This window comes from Monodelphis domestica, chromosome 7 (assembly GCF_027887165.1).
Source record: "Monodelphis domestica isolate mMonDom1 chromosome 7, mMonDom1.pri, whole genome shotgun sequence".
In the NCBI taxonomy this organism is placed as follows: Eukaryota; Metazoa; Chordata; class Mammalia; order Didelphimorphia; family Didelphidae; genus Monodelphis; species Monodelphis domestica.
This window is the reverse complement of record NC_077233.1, coordinates 62,863,996-62,876,769: the sequence shown is the minus strand read 5'-3', so window position 1 is coordinate 62,876,769 and position 12,774 is coordinate 62,863,996. Positions and strand designations below refer to the sequence as shown.

The following is a 12,774-nucleotide window of genomic DNA, read 5'->3' as shown; positions in this document are numbered from 1 at the left end:
AAGAAAAAGAATTGCACAAGAATATTCAGAGCTGCGTTCTTTGTGGTGGCAAAAAATTGGAAAATGAGGGGATGCCCTTCAATTGGGGAATGGCTGAACAAATTGTTGTATCAGTTGGTGATGGAATACTATTGAGCTCAAAGGAATAATGAACTGGAGGAATTCCATGTGAAGTGGAATGACCTCCAGGAATTGATGCAAAGTGAAAGGAGCAGAACCAGGAGAACCTTATACACAGAGATGGATACATCATGGCACAATTGGATGTAATGGACTTCTCTACTAGCGGGAATGCAATGATCCAGGACAATTCTGAGGGACTTATGAGAAAGACACTATCCACATCCTGAGGAAGAACTGTGGGAGTGGAAACACGGAAGAAAAACAATGGTTTGATCACATGGTTTAATGGGGATATTGGCTCTAAACAATCACCCTAGTGCAAATATTAATAGTATGAAAATAGGTCTGGATCAATGACACATGTAAAACCCAGTGGAATTGCTTGTTGGCTATGTGCCCCACCCCAATAACATAACATGAATCATGTAACCATGGGAAAATACCCTAAATTAATTAATTAATTAAATGCAGTTAAAAAAAAAAGAATTGAAAGCCTACCCTGGAGCTCCTATAGAATGAGTCTCATCAGTATTAGGGCCAGCCCAAAGCCTGTGTCTCCAGACCCTGTGTCTAGTGTTCTTTCCCTTAGTGTTACCTACTTTGAAAGACCTGATTGCAGCAGCAGGTCCTTCCTCAATTAGTGCTCACTGAAGCAGCCTCTCTTATGCTTTAAGAAACAGATAGGTGCTGGAGGCAAGAGTCCTTATCACCTGGTGGCCCCCCTTCTGGTGATGAGCCTCTGAAGGGAGCAAGACCAGTAATGGCTGGCCACCAGCCCTACCTTTAATCTCTACGGCCTGGCAGGTCCTACCAGAGCCTCTGCTTAATGAGCAGTCAGGAATGAGTAGAAGTTAGTAATATCACGAGGCCTCATGGCCTGCCAGAGACAGAACTGGCCTTGAAGCCAGGAAGACCTGAGTTCAAATTCTTTTTCATATAAGTACTGGCTGTGCCCCTTTCATTCAGTGCTTTGGCAGCCTCTAAGAGTAGAAGTTACTAGCCTGCACTGGCACTGGGAAGAGGAGTAACAGAGCAGCTCCCCAAGTGCCAGCTGTGCACGTGTGCCTTGGCTTTGCCAACAAGACCCTATACTAATGAAATACCAAGTCTGAATTCTACCCCTAAAAGCAAGACATCAAGCCCTGGCTGTAGATTTGGAGAGCTTTCTAGCCAACAGAATTTGTTGAATAAATAAAACTGTTTTTGTTTTGTTTTGTTTTCAAGTTAAAAGACAAACATGAGATCACTTCAAAAGAAAAAAAAATTAAAAACATATCCCTATACGTACACAGTGGGCACTTAATAAAAGTGTGTTGACTTGGCTGACACAAAGAGGACAGAGTTGGTGAATGACATCTGTAAGCATGCATATGTATACCTACACACATCATGATGCCAATGTACATTGTGTTAAACACTGCTGCCCAGGACATTTACTGTTTACTTGCTATGAACCAGCACTTTAGTGGGGTAGGGTTTTTTTTTCTTTTTAAAAATAACCCTCATAATTTACAGGTAGACAATACCACATTGTGGCAGCTATCCCACACCTATTGTCTGAAGGACTAAATGGGAACATTCTCAAACTCATGGGTCCCACCAAAAACCAAACCCAGCACACCAGGAATGAACCCCCCACAGAGATCCTCTAATATCCATAAGAGGGCCAAGCTTCTTTCATTATTATTTGGAATTTACAAAGGTCAAAGACTTGGACCAGGGGCTGGTTTTTACCCCATCCATTTCGCAGTAATTTAAATGAATCACTATCTCCTCCTCCCACTCTCCATTTGCACCAGAAAAGTCTACAAAAAATGCTGAGAGAAGCAGCTTCTCTCATCCAGATTCCCCCAAAGGAAAGCAAAGAGGTGGTAAGTGCAGTAGGCAAATGGCATAGCATCCTCTGGCTAAAGACAGGATGGGAAGAAAGATAGGCCTCCCTGGACTCCAAGAGGCTGGAGTTGAGAGGAATAAACTGTAACACTGTAAGTAACCCAATTAGTATAAATCATGTCCTAATATAAATATGAGATAGGACTTTGCTATTTAAAGAAATCTTCTGCTGAATCCTTGCAAAAAGAATTATTTTGTTAATAGGCAGTCACTTCCCAATTTACTAATTTCCCAAGTTTATGAGTATGTGGTTTTTAAAAAGCAGAGTAGAGGAAAAATAGAAGCCCAGATAGTAGGCCAGTTTGTTTAAAAGGTTTTTTTTTCTTTTCTTCTTTTTTTCAATAGTTAAGGAGGTAAGGAGAGAAAAAAAAATTAAATTTAAAAATGCTCTTTCCCCACAATTACAAAATCTACCTATTTTCTAAAGCATAGTTCATACAATCACAGGATTTTGACCCAGAAAAGGCTTTCAAAGTGGTCCAGTCCAACTCCTTCGATTTACATTTGGAAAAAGTAAAGCCAAGAGAGAGCAAGTGTTTTGGCCAAAGTCATTGAAGCAAACACACTGTCATACCAGGAAGGGAACTGAGGGATCTTGGGGTCTGAACCCAGCAGCTTTTGTTCTTTTCAGCAACAACAACAACAAAGTGCTATCAACCCCCAGGTTAAGTTAATATACTGCTCATAATATTCCTGTAGATCAATTCATTTAGTGCTTACAATAACCTCGATGAGAAACTTTGGCTCCAAACAGCTCACAACACAAATTAGGTGGTTATTTACTACTTAAGGTGTCATTAAAGAATTTTTAGCTAGGATCCCTGGACCATCATTGTGAATTTTCAAAGGCTTGAGAACTACTAAATGGAAACCACTGTCAACACCATCATGAAGTATACTGCCTCCTCTACAAAGTCCTCCTAGATCATTCCTGTCTAGTGATCTGTTCCTTTTGTCGGTTCATAGCAATTACTGTCTATCACAGTTCCTCCTACACATAGTAGGTATTTTAAAATGTTTGTTAACTGACATACTATTCCTCTGGCAATGAATCATTCACTTCCTTGTGAGACAGTTTATGATGTTGTCTTCTACTATTTTATATTCTTATATTGCTTTTCCCCTTTGAGCTTAGTTTTGAGAGAAACCCAGAATTCTAAGAGATAGAAGGGAGCAGGACAGAACAACAACTCAAGTCAAGAAATGAAGGCAGGAGATTGGCTAACTTAATAACAAAGGAAAGTAATGAATGCTGGAGGGGATGTGGCAAAATTGGGACATTAATGCATTGCTGGTGGAGTTGTGAATTGATCCAATCATTCTGGAAGGCAATTTGGAACTATGCCCACAGGGCACTAAAAGACTGTCTGCCCTTTGATCCAGCCATACCACGGCTGGGTTTGTACCCCAAAGAGATAATAAGGAAAAAGACATGTACAAGAATATTCATAGCTGCGCTCTTTGTGGTGGCAAAAAAATTGGAAAACGAGGGGATGCCCTTCAATTGGGGAATGGCTGAACAAATTGTTGTATCAGTTGGTGATGGGATACTGTTGTGCTCAAAGGAATAATGAACTGGAGGAATTCCATGGAGACTGGAACAACCTCCAGGAATTGATACAGAGTGAGAGGAGCAGAACCAGGAAAATATTATACACAGATACTGATACACTGTGGTACAATTGAATGCAATGGACTTCTCCACTGGAAGCAATGCAATGATCCAGGACAATTCTGAGGGACTTATGAGAAAGAAGCTATCCACATCCAGAGGAAGAACTGTGGGAGGAGAAACACAGAAGAAAAACAACTGCTTGATCACATGGATCGATGGGGATATGACAGGGGATGTAGACTCTAAATGATCACCCTAGTGCAAATATTAATAATATGGAAATAGGTTTTGATCAAGGACATATGTAAAACTCAGTGGAGTTGCGCTGCACCTTGGCTAAAGGAAGGGGTGGGGGAAAGGGAGGGAAAGAACATGATTCTTTTAACCAAGGAATAATGTTCTAAATTGACTAATTAAATAAAACTTAAAAAAAAAAGAAAAATGAAGGCAGGGAGAAAAAAAATTTTTAACCTTTACCTTTTGACTTAGAATCAATGCTAAGTATCAGTTCCAAGGCAGAAGAGTGGTAAAAGTCAGGCAATGGGCATTAAGGAACTTGTCCAGAGTGACATAGCTAGGAAGTACCTGAGGTTAGATTGAACCTAGGCCCTCCTCTAGGCCTGGCTCTCTCTGCACTGAGCCACCTTTGACAGGGAGGAATAAAAAACAAACAAACCACATTTGGGCCAAATAACAGAAATCTGAAAAGAGAAGTTCCCTCAGGACAGTGAAGGACTTCCAATACCAGAGGAGGTTTGTCTTAGATTTGAGAAGCAAAAGGGAACCTTGTGGTTTGTGGAGTAGGAAAATGACATGGCCGGACATATATCTGAGGAAATTTACTTTAGTACAGACAATGGATTGGAGCAGGATAGACCTGAAGCAGGGAGGTCAATGAATAGATTCTTACCCTAGTCCAGAAGAGAGAGCTTCAGTGGCTTCCTGTTACCTCTAGGATAAACTCTAAGTCTGCTTGCTGTTTGCTCAGTTTGGCATTCAAAGCCCTTCCTAGTCCAGCTCCCTCTTCCCTTTCCAGTCTTCTCACTCCACTCCACATCCTCTTCCATCCATCCAGTGATACTGGCCTCCTGGCTGTTCCACCAACAAGACCTCCATCTCTCAGCTCAGGGTCCCCCTATCTGGAAAGCTTTCCCTCCTCATCTCCACCTCCTGGCTTCCCTGGCTTCTTTTATGTCTCGACTTAAAATCCCATCTTCTTCAGGAAGCCTTTCTCTCTTAATTCCAGTGCCTTCCCTCTGTTCATTAGAGCTTGCTTTGCAGCGATTTGTTTCCATGTTGACTGTAAAGTCCCTGAGGGCAGGAACTGGTTTTTAGCTCTTTGGGTATCCCCAGTACACAGCACAGAGCCTGGCACCGGGTAGGCACTTAATAAATGTTTACTGATTATCTCCCTTATGGAAATACTAGTTCACTTCAAAGTTCACTTTCCACAAGAAATGTTTTCTTGATTTCTTCCAGTTACTAGCGCTCACTCAATAAAACTCCATTTAATCTATTTTTAATGACATTTTCACAAAAATCCACTTTCTCTCCTTGACTCCCACTCTCTACCCAGAGAGAAAAGCAAAACCTCTTACAAACACATATAGTAAAACAAAGCAAATTCTCAATTGGTCATGCAAAAAAACAAACAAACTATCTCAATCTGAATGCTAATAAGTCTATCCACTCTATCAGGAGGTGAGCTGTAAGTTTGCTCCTGAGTCTTCTGGAATTGTGGGTGATCATTGTGTTGGTGTTTCTAACCCTTTCACAGTTATCTGTCTTTACAATACTGTTGCTGTGGTTCTCCTCAGTTCACTTTGCATCTGTTCATATTTCTCTGAAATCATCCCTCTCATCATTTTGTAGAGCACAATAGTATCCCCCCCCCCATTGAGGGAGACCCCCATCTATTCTGTACATATCAGATTTATCCTTGGTGTACATGTTCTACTTTACACATTGTGAAGATGAATTAACTTCCCCCTCACCCATTTTCAGATTTAATCACCAGAAGTGTACACACCCCACTTATCCTTAAGTATAAGGAGGTCTGTGACTCACGTGGGCTATAGTGGGTGAAGAATCAGAATCGACTGACTGTCCAATGGATAGTCCTAAGAAAATTTATAGACTATAATTGGTCTATGTAAAGTGGAAGGCACAAGAAATGACGAAAGGAAGGGCATTTAAAAGTGGCAAGAGGACATGACAGAGGATAGACTTTAAATGAACACTCTAATGCAAATACTATCAACAAAGCAATGGGTTCAAATCAAGAAAACATCTAATGCCCAGTGGACTTACGCGTCGGCTATGGGGGGTGGGGGGGAGGAAAAGAAAATGATCTATGTCTTTAACGAATAATGCTTGGAAATGATCAAATAAAATATATTTAAAAAAAAAAAAGTGGCAAGAACTTCCTGTGACCAGCTCTTTCACCAAACTTGGCTCTGGAGGAGCTCTGGAGGGGGACCTCGACTCTGTTCTTCGATTTTCCCTTAGAACTACCATGTGGGTGACTGAAGAAGATTGACTCCCTTTCCTGTCTTTCCTGGAGGTACTAGCCTCCAGAGAGGCCCCTCTTCTTGGAGTAGGCCTCCTGGTTAAAATCCTTGTTTAATTTACCTCTGGGCCCTCCTTTTCTGGGGCCTCTGAAGCCCTGCCTGCTTTAGTCTGGGCTGGAGTAATTACCTACTTTCTCTCTGATTTCCTTACTTTCACTCTTTCCCTCACTATAAACTTGAGTAATAATTTCTGGCAACCACATTCTTACACAGTTAGTCCAACCCTTTCATTTTTAACCCTTACAACGCCCTTCACCCCACACACTAACACTGGAGCCCCTTCATTAAGTAGGCTCCGAGTCTGGCCCAGAGGAGAGCCCAGCTTTCTCCTCCCCTCCCTCCCCTTCTCCTCTACCATGTTTCCCATTAAGCAGGTACTCGGTAAATAGCTGTGATTGATGTGCAGACAGATTTGCTCCCCCAGCACCTGAACTTTTGAAACATACTATTCTGAGAAGTGGTTATGGGGTGGCCTTCTTCATGAAACACCACGGAGCTCCCTGGAAGAACTAAAGAGAGCTGGACTTTGGAGGCTGGCTCATTCCGTGAACCCTCCACAGGCGCCTCCCTGGTGTCCCTCTGCAAGTCTCTCCAGCGTCTCCATCTGCCACATCGCTGCTAGAATCCCTTTAAGCATAGGTCTAATCATGTACCTTCCCCCATCAATAAACTCTTCTGTTTAGCTTTGAAAGGCCTTCATCACCACGTGGCCTCAGCTTATCTACACACACGTGTATGTATATGTTACACCCAACTCTCCCTCTTGTCATCCTGCCCTTGCATGGGCCATCCCCCAGGCCTCTGTCCTCACCCCACCTTCCCCAATCCCTCTGGTCCTTCAGCACCAAGCTGAAGTAGCAGCTTTTACATGAAGTTTTGAGGGATCCCCCAAGTGCTAGAGGCCTGCCCAGTGACTAACCCGCTTCTATTTCTTTTGCAATGATTCGATTTCTACATGCGTGTGTTGCCTCCTCCGATAAAATATAAGAACTCCAGCAAGGCAGAGATTGCTTTACTGTGTGTATTTGTTCTCCCAGGGCCTTGCCTACAGCAAGCACTTACTAAAGTCTCTAATTGATTTGATCAGTGTAATATCTCCAGGCTCTGTTGCCTTCTCCCAGCTCCCATGGCCTCCTCCCTGGTTCAGGCCTTCTTCACTGCTTCCCTGGACAACTGCAATAAACAAATTTTTCTTCCCCTCAAATGTCATCAACCCTATTTCACACAGCTGCCAAAGTAAGTTTCCTGAAGTACGCTTCTGACCACGTCATCCCTTTTAAATAAATGCCAGCGACAGTGCAAAGAATAGAGCCCTGGGCCAGGTATCATGAAGAGCAGAGTTCAGATTCAGCCTCAGACACTTACTAGTTGTGTGATTCTGGGCAAGTTCCTTACTCTGTTTGTCTCAGTTTCCTTATCTGTAAAATGGGGATAATAAAAGCACCAACCTCCCTGGGTTGTTGTGAGGATCAAATGCGATATTTGCAAAGCACTCTGCACAATGCCTGCACACAGTAAGTGCTATGTAAATGTTAACTATTATTATTATTACTATTTTTAGGATCAAGTATAAATTCCTCTGTTTGCCTCTCGAAATTCTACATGTGCTAGCCCCAACTTACATTTCCACCTTTATTGGCCATTATTTCCCTTCCTGCCCTCCTGAGTCCAGTCACACTGGCCTCCTCATTTCTCCCACAGACCATTCCATCTTCCTGCCTCCCATGGCCGGGATATATTTCTGTTTCATGCACTGCTTGGAAATTCTTAGTTCCCTCAAAGTTCAGCTCAAGAGTCACTTTTTAGCTGCAGGCTTTCCTGATCCCTTCAGCTGCTAAGTCCTCCCCCCACCCAAATTACCTTCAAATTACTCTGTATGAACTTTTATATGTGCATGTGTACACTGAGAGCTACAGAACAATCACAAAAGACTTGGACTCATATGAAGGGAGCAAAAGCAGGAGAACATTGTATGCAATAACAGCCATAATGTACGATGACCAACTGTGAAGGACTCATCAGTAACACAAGGCTCTCGACCAGGATGGTGAGACCGAGTCCCCAAACTGCCCCCCTCATGCGGCACATGAGCTGTCCCCTTACCCCACACAGGGGAGGGAGGAAGCGCTCCCATTGGGCTGCTGCTCTGACACACATGCCATAGGTTTGCCAACTTGGAACTAGGACAACTCCAACGGATTCATGACAGAGAAGTCCATCTACTGCTATGGAAGGAACTGACAGTCTGAATACAGACTGAAGCCCGTACCATTCTTCACTTTATTTCCTTCATGAGTTTTTCTACAATGTAAACAGTATGTGTCTTATTTCACAACATGATGAACAGGGAACTATGTCTATAATAGGACAATATATGTACAACCTATAACATTATCTGCCTTCTTGGGAAGAGGAGAGGGGAAAAAAGAACGAGACATAGATTTTAGGACATAATGTGAGAATTTGTTTCTCTTACTATGATTTATTACATTTATAAAAATGTTACATATTAAATTTTTGTTATATATTAAAAAATAAGAATTAGTAACTCCAAAAAGAAAACCTCTGTCTCACTGCTGCCAATGCTCTGGCATTCTATGCAATATAACTTTAACTCTAAACATGGAAGGTATCATTGAGCTTAGCTGGCTAAAGCACCGCAATAAGGATCCTAAGGACAAAGACTCATGCCCTAAATACATTATCGTTGCCCTTCTACAGTAACATATACCTGTCCCCTGGCCACTTTGCAAATGTGCGCCAATGGTCACTGTGCCTGGCTGGGTAGGTGAGTTGTCAATTCATCATCAGGACTGGAAAAAATAACTCATGTTGGTGGACAGTAGACTCATTTATGTGATTTTCTTATATGCAATTTAGAAGAACATTCTACTTATTGCTTAAAAGAGTACAAATTAACTTATAATGGAAACTTCATTAAAATACAATCTTCGGGGGCAGCTGGGTAGCTCAGTGGATTGAGAGTCAGGCCTAGAGATGGGAGGTTCTGGGTTCAAATCTGACCTCAAACACTTCCCAGCTGTGTGACCCTGGGCAAGTCACTTGACCCTCATTGCCTAGCCCTTACCACTCTTCTGACTTGGAACCAATACACAGTATTGATTCCAAGAAGGAAGGTGAGGGGTTAAAAAAATACAATCTTCTCTAATGCCGGACTTAGTTAAAGGAGATCTACTGGGTGGCTTTACCTTATCTACTTCTATAGGTCAACATCAACATATCAGGGACATGTGGTTTTTTTTGTTTTTGTTTTTTTGCTCTAGAAACTCCCTTTACCAACACAAGAGGCAGCCCATTTACAACTGCTAGTTTTAGAGAGTTATCTAAGGCTGAGCAAAGGGGAAGTGACTTGCCCAGGATTATGCAGCTGCCATGTGTCAGAGGCAGCACTTGAACCCAGATCTTCCTGACTCCAAGTGTTGTATTCTATATATGACCCCACACTGGTGAGAAGAAATAACACAGATATACAGAATTTCAGAATTGTAGAGGATTTTAGAGATCAATCTATTTTGAGCATCCACTATTTCAATAAACATTTATTAAGTGTCTACTGTGTGCATTTTATTAGGCTCTGGAAGAAGGCCAATTCCCATGGGTTTAATTATCATCTGTATGCAGATGACCAACCAATTTTATCTATTGGACTCTAGGCTTTCTCCTGAGCTCTAGACGCACATCCCTAATTGCCTCTTGTACTTTTCAAACCAGATGGTCTACAGATACTTCAAAATCAAAATACACAAAATAAAACTCATCTTTCCCCCCCAAATCATTCTTCTTCTAAGCTTTCACGTTTCTGTCAAGGGTTTTATCATCCTTCCAGACCGCCAATTTTTCAACCTTGATGTTATCTCTGACTTCTCTCTCACTCAACATATACAAATCTCACCAAATCTTGCTGCTTCTATCACTACAACATTTCTGGCATCTGACTCCTTCCTATTCACTACACACACAGCAATTACCTTAGTTCAACTTTCCATCTCATCTTTCCTAGAGTTTCTGCCTCAAGTTTCTTGAATTCATCTTCCATGCAGCTACCAAAGTAATCCTCCTCAAGAACAAGTATAACCCCCACCTCCCCAACTTAATACATTCCTCCAGTGGTTCCCCCTTGCCTCTAGGATTAAATCATCTCTTTTGTCTGGCATGTAAAGTCCTTCACAACCTGATCTTAATGTTCTTTTCCAGCTTCAATATATGTCTCCAGCACTCTACGATCAAGCCAAACTGGCCTTGCTTGCTCCTCACTCAGACTCTTCTCCAGGCTGCTTAGCTTTTTCATTGGCCACGGCCCATTCTTGGCTGAGTTCACTATCACCTCTGCCTCTTGGATGCAGCAGCTCAGTTCATGCACTATCTTCAAAATTGCTATTGTATTCACTCCCCAAATTCCCAGTATTTATATATGAATGTGCTATAGTATATGCAAATATGTGTACATATTGCTTCCCCCAATAGAATATAAACTTATGAGGGAGAACTATATATAATTTTTGTCTTCATATCTTCAGCATCTGGTGTTTGGCATATAATGGGCACTTAAATAAGTGCTTAGTGACTGATATAAAATTCAAATAAGACAAGATCTCAACTCTTATGAAATTTATAGTCTGGACCCAAGAAAAAAAGACAGATAAGTATAATCTACAATATCATTACAAGATAAATATGTTAATAAGATATAAAAGAGTGTCATGTTTGATCCGAAGCAAAAGATCATTAGCAACCTAAGAGGATCAAGAAAGACTTTATGGAAAAGTTAGCACCTAATGATGGAAAGAAAGAAAGGCTGGGCAATCATTTAATAGGTAAAGAGGAAAAGGGAGGAAATACTAGGCACCAGGAACAGCATAACCAAAAATAGGAGAGTGTAGAGCAGGGTTCTTAACCTAAGATGTGTTTCCTTTGTATGATTCTGTTTTCATATTATTTTAATGCATTTACAAATATGATTTTGAGAAGAAATCTATAGACTTCTCTAGACTGTTGCCCAAGGGGTCCATGACAAAAAAGATTCAGAAAGCTCTGGGACAGACTTAAAGAGGAATGAAGAGTCAATATTTGAGGTATAGAGATAGAGTATAAAATATAAAAAGAGAAATAATATGAGATACAGATGGAAAAAGAAGGTGAATATTCGATTGTGGATAATCTTGAATGTCAGTCAAAAGAATCTGAACTTTGTTTTGTAGGCAGTAGGGAATTTTTAAGATTTTTGAACATGACTAGATCTTTGCAGAATGAAGATTATTTTGGCCATAGTTAAGGATGGATGAGAATGCTGAGAAGAAACAATCAAGGTGAGAAAACCTGTTAATAGGCTACGACAACAGTGCAAATAGAAAAGGACTTGTATTAAGGTAGTAAGAGTGTAAATAAAGATGAGAATATAAGAGATGTGTGCTGATAGAATGGACAATTGGATAAGCAAATGTATATGAGAAAGGAAACTGCCAAAAGTAGCTTCAAGTTTTCACATATGAGAAAAAGTACCTGGTAGAATCATGAAGAAGAGTCAAAAGGAGGGGCTGGTTTAGGGAGAAAAGTGTTAAGCCTGGTGTTGGACACTTGGAGACTGAGGTACTGGCCAGACACACAAGCTGAAAGGTATCACGATGACAGCTCAGAAGAGAAGTCAGCACTATAGATTTTAGTCACTGCCATAGAAATGATAGTTGAAACCAGGGAAGTAAACAAGAATGCTAAAAGAGAAAGTATAGAAAGACAACAGGAGTCTATTAAAGGTAGACCCTACAAATGAACTCACAATAATAGGTCAAGAAGGTGATGAAGATCCAGCAGAGAAAGCAAAGGGATAGTTAAAGAAGAAAGAGAACCAAGAGAGCAGCTCTTAAGTCCAGGGTGAGGAGAGAATTCAGTAAGGGGAAATATCCAACAGTATTGAAAGCTGCAGAGAGATCAAGAGGCAGTTAGATACTATAATGCATAGTGTTGGACTTGTAGTCAAAGAGATGAGTTTGAAGGCCAAGAAGTTTAGAAGTGAAAGGGAGGAGACAATGAGATTATGTGGGGGTCAATAGAGGTAGAGAGTTTGATCACATGAGAATGAAGTCTAGACCGAAAAATCTTAGAGAAGGTAGAAGGAAACTGGACCAAGGGCAGAGGAAGGACTTACCTTGGTGAGGAATGGTGATGCCAAGAGACTTCCTCTTCTGGAAACAGAGAGAAGGAAGAAGAGTAAATGATGTTGCCAATAAGATTAGGGAAATGGAGAAGCAGGGCAGAGAGAGCTCTCAGGAGCTGGTCTAAAGCTCATGTAACCAGTTCACATGAGGAATGAGTTAGCTCATTGATAAGGATAGAGCAAAATTGTCAAGTAGTCATGAGGACTCTGCTGAGGTTTTATAACAATGTGCAGTGAATCTAAAAAAACATCCTTGACAAGTGGCCATCTAGTCTATTATTGAACACTTTCAATGACAGAGAACCTTGATTAGCTCATTCCTTCCCAGGGTACACTCCTGGCTCTCTGGACCTTCCCCATCATTTTGCAGAAACCTTTTCATCTTTGAATGTTACTCTATT

At 41.2% G+C, this 12,774-nt stretch overlaps 1 protein-coding gene across 2 annotated transcripts in view; it reads right to left on the bottom strand.

The window, feature by feature from the left end:
• EEFSEC (eukaryotic elongation factor, selenocysteine-tRNA specific) overlaps nt 1–12,774 on the bottom strand; it is a 358,290-nt gene that overhangs the window by 89,105 nt on the left and 256,411 nt on the right. The window lies entirely within an intron of this gene.